We start from the raw sequence: 10,223 nt of genomic DNA, 5'->3' as shown, positions 1-10,223 counted from the left end.
TACAGATAAAACTGCTATGAGGATTCATACGCAGGTCTGTGTGTGTGTGTGTGTGTGTGTGTGCACGCGCACGCATAAGTTTTCATTTCCCTGGAATAAATGACCAAGAGTGCCATGCTGAGTTACTTGACACCTTGTACTGCTTTTTAAATTTCACACTAAAAAGAAAAAAAAAAATTCCAAAGGTGAAGCAGGCATAAAAGTGAGATTTTATTCCAACAGTTGGGATTACTTGATCTAGTTCATCTAGATCCCAAGATTTTAGACGCAAATGAAGATAATTACCTAATTTCATCTTTATTTTTCTTAACTTTTTTTTTGAGAGAGAGAGTGCGTGTATGCACATGTGAGGGAGGGGCAGAGAGAGAGAGAGAGAGAGAGAATCCCAAACAGGCTCCCCCATGCTGTCAGCACAGAGCCCGACATAGGGCTCGATCCCTCAAACCGTGAGATCATGACCTGAGCCGAAATCAAGAGTCGGACGCTTAACCAACTGAGCCACCCAGGCACTCCCTAATTTCATCTTTAAAGGAAATGGTCCAGAGGATTCATAGGGAAGGAATGGTATTTTCCCAAACCAGCCAACACCATCAGTAGAGGAAACTTTTCTCAACTCATGAAAAGGCCATTCAACAAAAGTCCACAGGGGAGAATGCTTTTCATGGACCCAGCACTTTCCCATTCAGTGCCATTTCATGGCTTTCAGTTGTCTTCTCTGCTGTCACTAAGGCTCCCAGGAAAACAGAGGGAATAGCGACCACCGTTGTTAACTGGGTGTAGACATTCCTCTCGCAGTTTCGGTGGTATACTTAGCTTCAATGGTATCTGTTCAAAATGGAAGACATGGCCACCTTGGCGATAAATGTGCTTTCATTGCAAATGTTTAATTATAAGCTGTCTCCATTTCAATTTAAAATAACTTCACTTCTTAAGAAAGAACTGTTACCAAGAAAACAGAGTGGAAAAATATCCACAGCAGTGATCGTCACTCAGCTCGCTGAAACTCTCTCAAAGCAGAGAACCCCCCCACCCCCCTGGCACCAAATACAGAAGGTTGATGGCCACGGGTCTCATACATGTCCCCTTACAGACCCAGACGTTACCAACCAGCCCTGTGTCCCCACCAGCTGGACGACGGTGGTCTTCTCCTGAACCACAGACGCCGTCCTCCAATGCATACCTGGGTCTCCTGCTACCGAGAGGGAAGAGGGAAACCAGCAGAAGCCCCTTCTCTCCCTTGAAGAAGAAAAATAATCGAAGCACCTGGGGGGGCATCACCCAAGGCAGACATGGCTCCCCAAAATGCTGCTCAGACCCCGGTTCCCTGCGTGAGCTCTCAGCCAGAAGGGTCCCCTGCGGCAAGAGTCACAATCTTAAGTGAAAATCTGCATGTGTCCCAGGAGAAGGGAAGCCACACTCATCACGTTGCCTTTAGCCAGGGGGAGGCAAACTGCAAAACTCAAAGTAACCAAAGGTAGGGGGTACCTACCCCTCCACAGGGCCACCCTCACTTCTGACACCAACTGTCCATTCAGGGGGGTTCCCTGAGTCAAATTTGAGCAAAGCATTCACAGAATTCAAGATGCTCTTCTCCTCTTGGTTGTGGCTTATTGAAGGGAGGGGGTACAGATTGAAATTAAGCAAAGGAGGGACGCATAGGACAGAGTCTGGGAGGCTTCCAGATCGGCCCCAGCTGGAAATCTGTTGTGTGCACAGTCTGTATATTGGAATATTCTTCTCTGTTACAAAGAAATGTGCTCTCACATTTATCTCAAAACTCTCTTTCCCCTCATTTTTGATACAAATGTGGTCAATGAAAGCATTTAGTCAATACTTACTGGCCACCTTCTCAGACACCATTGCAAGCGCTTCGCACAGATAAAACGATTCCAACCCCACAATGCCCCCACTGGATGAATGACAATGACCCCCAAAGTCATGGCCATACCTAATTCCAATAACCTGTAAACGTGACCTTCTTTGGAAGTGGGATCTCTACAAATATAATCAGATTAAGGATCTCGAGAGGAAGAGATCACCCTAGACTATCTGGGTGGGCCCTGTGGTGGGTTGAATGGCGGTTTTTCCAAAAGATACGTCTATCTGGAACCTATACATGTGAGTTTGTTTGGAAGGCTTCTTTGCAGATGTCACTGAGTGAGTGATCTTGAGATGCACTCATCCTGGATTAGCCAGGGTGACCCTCAATCCCCACAGCAAGTGTCCTCATAAGAAAAGGACAAGACACAGAGAAGAGGCCGAGTCCATATGGGGATGCAGGCAGAGACTGGAGTGACCCTACAGCCAGGGAATGGCAGGAGCCACCAAAAACTGGAAAAGGCAAGGAAAGATTCCTGTCGTTGGGGCTGGTTTCTACCTTCCTGTCGGTGGGACTGGTTTCTTCCGAGGCCCGTGTCTTCCCATGTCTTCCCTCTTTTATTAAAGACGCCAGCCGTGTTGGATTAGGGCCCATCCACCTGACCTCATCGTACCTTAATTACTCTTTAAAGTCCCGTCTCCAAATACAGACACATCGTCAGGTCCTGGGGGTCAGGACTTCAGCAGGAATTTGAGAGGACACAAGTCAGCCCGTGACCGTGTTTAGCTTTGCAATTATTTAAGCCTTTTGGGAGGCCTCACATGCTCTTGAAAGCAACGGCTTTTCCCTACGCTTTGTACTTTTTCTTCTTTCCGTTAACTGGAAAATAACAGTCCGCTGTAACGAGTCACTCAGAGTCAAAGTACACCGAATCCCTCACCGCTATTTTTGTTTTTGTTTTTTTTTGCAAACGATTAAATATTACTTTCTTCCAGTTTATAGCATAATCTCAGTGACAGCCGATCCATCAGTGTATCTGCTGATGTTTAACTACAGCATTTTGCATTCATTATTCCCTACTTATCTCATTCTTTTAAAAAGAGGAATAACTTAATTCTGCCTCCTGACAGCAGGGAAATTAAATGGTGAGCCATAAAGAAGAGTGTTTCTCTGCAAAACGAAACACCAACTGCGGATCTATGAAACCCAGCCAGAAGTCTGTCACCTCAAAATGAGATACACAAAGACAAGCTTCTGGAAAATCCTCTCCTCTCAGAAAGGAAAGAAACTTTCAAACCTCACACACAACTTGCCAACCGGCGCCTCCAATTTGGGGAGCAGTTTGGCAACAGCGAATGTGAAAGACACATATACCCAGGCACGCAGGGATTCTCCTGCCACGTATACACTCCAGGTGCTTGGCATCACGTTTTTGACTGTAACCCACAATGTTAAATACAGTGTGCACAGTAAATCAGTCAGAAAAAGACAGATATCCTATGTGTTCACTCCTAGGTGGGATTTGAGAAACCTCACAGAAGATCACAGGGGAAGGGAAGGGAAGGGAAGGGAGACTGTTTCGAACAGAGAGGGAGGCAAATCATAAGAGATTCTTAAATACAGAGAACAAACTGAGGGTTCCTGGAGGGGAAGTGGGCGGGGAATGGGCACGGAGGAGGGCGCTCGTTGGGATGAACACTGGGTGTTGTATGTCGGTGATGAATTACGGGCATCTATTCCTGAAACCGAGACTACACTGTATACGCTGTGTTAGCTAACGTGACAATAAATTATTTAAAAAAGTAGTTTGCACGGCATCTCAGAACACATACATGTACATGGACAGGCATGTGTACACATACATATACACACATCATTGCATGCTTGCTGATGGACAATGTTGGGGAGGAAGAATTTCCTCTGCCTTTCAAGGTCCTTCTCGATGGGCTAAGAGTCAAATGCATAGGAGACAGATAAACAGGAGAAAATCAAATTTAGTGTCATCCACGGGAAGCCAGACAGGAAACTCCAAAGAGCCGACGTGAGGCTTGTAAGAGCTAAGGAGAGCCCTAGGGTCTGAGGATACAAAGGGAAGGAAGACCTTCAGCAGGAAGACAGAAGAGATATTTGGAAAACAAAGCTTGCCTTACTATGCAGATCAGTTTCTTGTAAAGAGCAGTCTTTGGTAACAGCTCTCTTCCGGGGGCAGGCCGGCAGCGAAACGGGAGGTGCACGTGAGCGTTTTCCTCAATCTGCTGAGTTTGGATTGCTTTGAACTCAAAATAACTTTTACACCAAAGTAGCCCATCTTGGGGCGGCCTGCTCTTGTCCCCTACAACGATATTAATTTACAGTGTTGTCCCAGGACTGGACTAACGCCTTCTCACTGCTGAAGCGCAGCCCACAGAGATCTGGCCTGCTGGGACATCCCGGGGGGGGGGGGGGGGGGGCGGGGAGACCACACTGATGCGTTACATCAGTGACACCACGTTGCCTGGACAGGACAGGTAAAAGTGCCCAGTCAGTGGAGGTCTCGGAAAGACACACGTGCTCCGGAGGACAGGAAGACACTTTAGTGGGCACAGGCGACAGGACAGCCTCTCGGAAGGGCAAGGCAGATGATGAAAGGGGCCACCTCCCTCTCTGTCGCTGAGCGTCTGGGTCCAATCCTCAGGGCTGCGACGCAGAGCACGAGGAAAGGAGTTGCCGCGAGGAAGTTTCTCGGTCCAAGGACGGGATCCCTCAGGGGGCCCTGCGTTCTCCCTCCCGGTCTTCCTCCCGCACCGCCGCTTGGGACCCCACGAGATGCTCCACCCCGCGCGTTCTCCCCCCGGCTCCCGGCGCTCACCACCCAACCTGGGGGCGCATCGGGGCCTGGGCGGTGGGACCCGGCCCTGGGGACCGAAAGGCGCCCAGCGGAGAGGGGGCAGTCCTGGAAAGAAAAGGGGCTGGAGGTGAGCGGTGGGTGTTGTCTTGAGGCTGTGGGGGACACGGAGCGGCAGGTGGGGTGGACCTGGACTGGGGGCGGGGCCAGGGAGGAGCGCAGGTGCGCTAGGTGGGGCGGGGTGGGGCCGGAGAGGAGCTTAGGGTGAACCTGAGCGGGAGCGCGCCAGGAGCGGAGGTCAGGTGGGCTGGGCGGGCCTGGGGTGGGGGCGGGGCCAGGGGCGGAACGGGGTGGGCGGGGCTGGGGGCGGGGCTCAGCTGGGCTGGGTCCGCCGGGACCCCAGCCGGGGGCGGGCGCGCCGGGATCCGAGGCTCCGTGACTGAGTTGTTGGGGGTAGGGCCAGCCGAGCGCGAGCCGGGGTGGATCGGGGAGGACCGGCCGGGGCAGGGCGCGGACACTGGGGACGCGAAGTGCGCTCCCAGGGCGCCGCTGGGTCGAGGTAAGGCAGGAGCTGGTGGCTGTCGCGCAGGCGCTCGGGAGATTGCCCCTGATTTGCAGGCGTTTCCAGAGTAGGGAGCCCGAACCTGGAGTTAGGCGACCCGGCGACAGGGCTGGCCGCCCCGGGAGCGGGTCCCCAGCCCGGACGGGCAGATCCCGCTGGGAGCGGTGGGGCGCGGGGCGCTAGCCTGGCTAGTCCTGAGATTCCCAGGTGCCGCCCCGGAGTAGGGAAGGGGGCGTGCCCAAGGGGAAAGAAAGTTCCTTTGCTTGTCCCCGCCCCCCCCCCCCCCCCCCCCGCCCCGTCCCCAGGTCAGGCTGAGGTTCTGCGACTGGGAGTGCCGGCCCTTAAAAACGGGGCCTGCTCTGCCCCAGCTTCGTCCATCAGGGAGGACAGATGACGGAGCGAACCGTCCCCTAGTGGGGCTCCACCGCCCCTCTGCGCGAAGAGGTCCGGAGATTCAGGACGAGGAAACCCAGCGTTTTGCGCCCCCTTGTCCCCAACCGAGGGGTCCCAAGCGCCGATCGTGGCCCGCGAAGGAAGGCACGCCCACAGTGCTTGTCTCTTGCCAGAAATCTGGGATCTCTCCGCGGGCACCTGAGGTTGATTTCAGAGCAATTTGGGGTTTCAGGTAGAGACTGAGGGACTCAGAGGGGCAGGCGTCTGGGGGAGGTGGGTGCGAGTTCTCCTGGACAGAACTGAACTGCCCCCTCTCCGTAGCAGAACGGCACAGACTCTTGGAGCGGAGGGAAGTTAACCGGCACGTAGCACAGCGCCTAGAAAGTTCCAGAGGAGATCAGCTGGTATTATCTTGCTAGTTTTATTCTGCGCACGTGGCGTCGGGGTGGTCTGGTGGATTCGGCGACTGCAGGGCGGGCGGCGAGAGGACGGAGGGGAGGTTCTGCCTCTGGGTCCTGGGAGCTGTGGGCACCTGAGCCCTCCCTGCAGGACACGGGCTCCTGGGGAGTCTCGGGGTCGGGTCAAGTGCCGAGGAGAATGGTGCCCACGTTGAGCTGAAGGGTCTGCAGGTCCGCACCTCTGAGCGCGGGGGGGTGGGGGTGGGGCAGGTGGCTAACCCCGCTCTGCAGGTGCACAGCCTCTGCTCCTCGCGCGCGGCCCCTCGGTTCCCTGTCCCAGGATGAGCTGACTCCCGAAAGGCAAGGGCACAGCCTAACAACCGCTTCCTCCCGTGAGCCCTTCCGCCTAGTTTCCTCCCGTGAGCCTTTCCGCCTAACGCCGGCCTCTAAACGCACCGGAAGGGGCATTGCTAAGTGACACTGAAGTCGGTTGTGCTTCCCGGAAGTCACTGCGCATAGCCGGAAATTCCCTGGAAACCGCCCTTCTCTGAAGCTGCAGGTTCTCAGACAGCCCAGCGACGCCCCGTTTTTCACAAACATCCTCTCTGCTGTTTGAAATAGCCCCCCCCCCTTTTCCCCCTGGGTGAAGGGGTTTTTCTTCTCTGTGAACTTGACTAGGCAAAATAGATCCCCTGGGTCAATGCGGAAGGCTGGTGGGTCGGGGAACAGTGAAGGAGCTTGAGCTCTTTTGGGTGGTGGGTCCTGAGGTCCTGGGGAAGGCTGGCTTTGGAGCAGGAGCAGGGACGAGAGGAGGAAAGCATGGGTCCTCGGACGAGCTGTTCAGCCAGGGCAGGGCTGGTAAAATGCAGTCAATTTGCTGCCTGGAGGTGCACCAAGAGGGGCAGGTGGCTGGAGAGGAAGGCCGACAAGAGTCGGGGAAGGTGGGCACGGGAGCCCCACGGACCCTGATGGACACCTGAGGCCTCGGGGGGGGCGGGGGGGGGTTGCTGAAATCCATTCTCCTTTCCCTCCCTCACTGTAGAAACCCTGATAGCTCAGCACAGTGATTACCGTATTTTCTCACTTATTTGCATAAGATAGATGTGACCCTATGAGCGACCTATGTGTCAGCGTTTGTGGTGCCTGAAAGTTTCTTGATGTGTTTTTAATGGAAGGAGGTGTGCCTTCCTGTTTTCTGGTGGCCAGAGCATGGATGTAATGGCTGGAGCCCCAACATCTATCTTGGACCACGAGGTGACCTCAAGAATGGAAGCTTCACGCAGTAGAGCACCAAGAGGGCTGTCCGGGTCTCCCATGCCAGCCCTGGGCTGGCCGCCTCTATGTGTCACTGCCTTGACCGAGAAATACATTTGTTTTTGGTTTAAGGCCCTGTACTGTGTGTGTGTGTGTGTGTGTGTGCGGGGGGGGGGGGGGGGGGGGGTTGTCCTCTGTGATTCACCGCTGAACTTGTGTCATAAACCACGAAAAAAACCCTCAAACCCTCTAGAGGAAGTGTTTGGAGGGTTTTAAGCCAAGGGATAACATGAGTTATTTCTTTTTTTTTTTTTTTTAAAGGCTCGCTCTGGCTGCTTATAGAGATTAGGCAGGAAGCTTCCAACGTGAGAAGTAGGGCAGTGGGGTTGAGGGCTCTGGCTATCCAGCAGAAGACAACAGTTGGATTCGCTGATGGCGACTAGTGTAGGTGACACTTGGGCTGGATTTAAGCTCCGTGTACTTTGGTTTGTGGAACGTATGGATTTTTTTTTAATTAGCTTTTTGGAGAAATAATTTATGTGTGGCAAAGCACACCCATGCTCAATGCGTAGTTTGAATCATTTAAATAAATATACATACTTATGTAACAGTCAAGATATAGAGGGACGCCTGGGTGGCTCTGTTGGTTAAGTCTCTGACTCCTGATTATAGCTCAGGTCATGGTCTCGCTGTTGGTGAGTTTGAGCCCTGCACTGACAGTGCAGTGCCTGCTTGGGATTCTCTCTCTCTCCCTCCCTCTCTGTCTCTCAAAGTACATACATAAACTTTTAAGATCTAGCACATTCCAAAAAAAAAAAAAAAAAGATCTAGAACATTCATCACCCACCCTAGTTGTTGTTTTGTTTTGTTTTTCATTACAAACTGGATTTGTCCTTTCTAGAATATCCTATCCGTGTTTTCATGCACCGTGATGGGTCTGGTTTCTTGCAAATGCTCATGAGATTCGTGCATGAGTACATGACTCTGTGGTTTAGTCCTTTTTTTTTTTTTTATTGCTGAGCGGTATTTTATTGCCGGGATGGGATATACGTCCACTTGTCTATTTCCTCACGTGTTGGTTGACACTGGGATTGTTTCCAGGCTTTGACTATCGTCAACAAAGCTGCTGCCAACATTCAGGGGCCCGTCTCTGTGCTAAGAGCAGGATTTCTGGGGAAGCCTTTAAACTGGGCTTCGTCTCCTCACTCCAAGAAGGCAGCACAGGAGAGCACAGGCAGGGGAGGGGCAGAGAGAGAAGGAGAGAGAATCCCCAGTCCCAACAGCACAGAGCCTGATGCAGGGCTCGAACCCACGAACTTTGAGATCATGACCAGAGGTCAAGAGTCGGACACTTAATGGACTGCACTTTGATTTTTTTTTTGCTTTTTGGTTTCATTTTTGGAAGGTCCCCAAGAGGGTCTGGGAGTGAATTCCTTTGGGGCAGGTGGCCAATCTTGCCCAAAGATTTTTTTGGAGTAAGGCTTTTTGCATCCGCAGCCCCAAGGCTGAGAGGCCCACTTGGGGCAGAGATTCAGATTCCTCAGCCTGACTTATCCAACCATGGAGAAGACCTGAGAACGGAAAAGGTCCCCTGTGCGACCTGAGGCATGGTGGCTCAGCGAAACTGAAGTCTGAGCGACAGAGGAGGAAATAACAATCCACCCAAATGCACCACGAATTCTCATCGAACAAATAACACTGTAAACACACATGTGGCTTCCAACTTTCCACAGAGATAATTATATATGGACCTTGTGATTTGTTGGCACTTCCCAGAAGGAATGGGACATTTCAAAGAGAATGAAGTTCAGAATGTATATCGCTCGTTGGTAAACTGTTTGGTGACCTGCCTCAGTTTCCAAGGGTTCCGTTAATAATTTCATCTTTTTTTTTAAATTTTTTTTAACGTTTATTTTTGAGACAGAGAGAGACAGAGCATGAATGGGGGAGGGTCAGAGAGAGGGAGACACAGAATCCGAAATAGGCTCCAGGCTCTGAGCTGTCAGCACAGAGCCCGACGCGGGGCTCGAACTCACGGACCGTGAGATCACGACCTGAGCCGAAGTCGGACGCTTAACCGACTGAGCCACCCAGGCGCCCCAATAATTTCATCTTTTGTCTTTTTCCTCCTTTCTGCTTTCATGGTGGAGAACCAAGAGGTCACCATTCGATGGACAGAGACTTCACGTACCACGGCCATATGTACCTGGGACCCTTCATGTAAGATGCATGGAAACTTAGATCAGGGGTCCTTTTCTTAGATCGGGGGTGGGAAAACCACAGCTGTGGGCCCAACCCGGCCCATCCTCTCTTTTGTAAATGAAGTTTTATTGAAACACAGCCACACACTTGCATCTAGTATCTTCTACAGCTGCTTTCCTGCTGTGTGGTTATGACGGAGCCTGAACGTGCTTTTTCTTCTTTTTCAACCCTTAAAGGATTTGGGTTCTACGGTGCTAGGCACACAGTAAGTGCTGATGAGTACTTGTTTAATGAGAGAGTCCGTGAGTGTGTAAGTACGGGAGGAATTGGCCAGAACACCACCCGTGGGGTTGTGCAGTGAGGGCTCTGTTCTTGCCGACCCCAACACCTGCGGTCTGGGGCTGTGTTCTGTCTGCCTTAGAAGATCTCTTCCAGTGAGGAAGAGGTGACTGAGGTCCAGTGGTCAAAACTTTCTAAGTAGATAGCCACTGGTTAAGAACTAGATCATTCCAAACTCAATATTCTCATTCTCAGTCCCGACGCTCCATCACGATCACTGAGGAAGGATTTCCTTATGCAACCTTGTTATATACCCAGGGGCTTTTGGAAACCTGCCCACTCCTAATGAACATCCCCTAAGCCTCAGTTGCAAAACCAGGGAGAAGGCACGAGACTTGTGTCTTATTTACGATGACGTCAGCTGCAGTCAGGAGAAAGCCACCCGAAAGTGGCTGACGTGGTAGGACTTAATTCCCTTTCGTAACAAAACTT

General features: G+C 52.0%; 1 long non-coding RNA gene across 1 annotated transcript; it reads left to right on the top strand.

Annotated features, from left to right (window-relative positions):
• Positions 1-5,719: 5,719 nt before the first annotated feature.
• Positions 5,720-9,545, top strand: LOC122204150. The gene is made up of 3 exons (XR_006195509.1): positions 5,720-5,830; positions 5,923-6,002; positions 9,401-9,545. It is a non-coding gene; the product is annotated as an uncharacterized LOC122204150 (long non-coding RNA).
• The last annotated feature ends 678 nt before the right edge of the window (positions 9,546-10,223 follow it).

This window comes from Panthera leo, chromosome D3, assembly GCF_018350215.1.
Source record: "Panthera leo isolate Ple1 chromosome D3, P.leo_Ple1_pat1.1, whole genome shotgun sequence".
Classification (NCBI taxonomy): Eukaryota; Metazoa; Chordata; class Mammalia; order Carnivora; family Felidae; genus Panthera; species Panthera leo.
The sequence above is the reverse complement of the archived record's forward strand: the minus strand, read 5'-3'. Positions and strand labels throughout refer to the sequence as shown.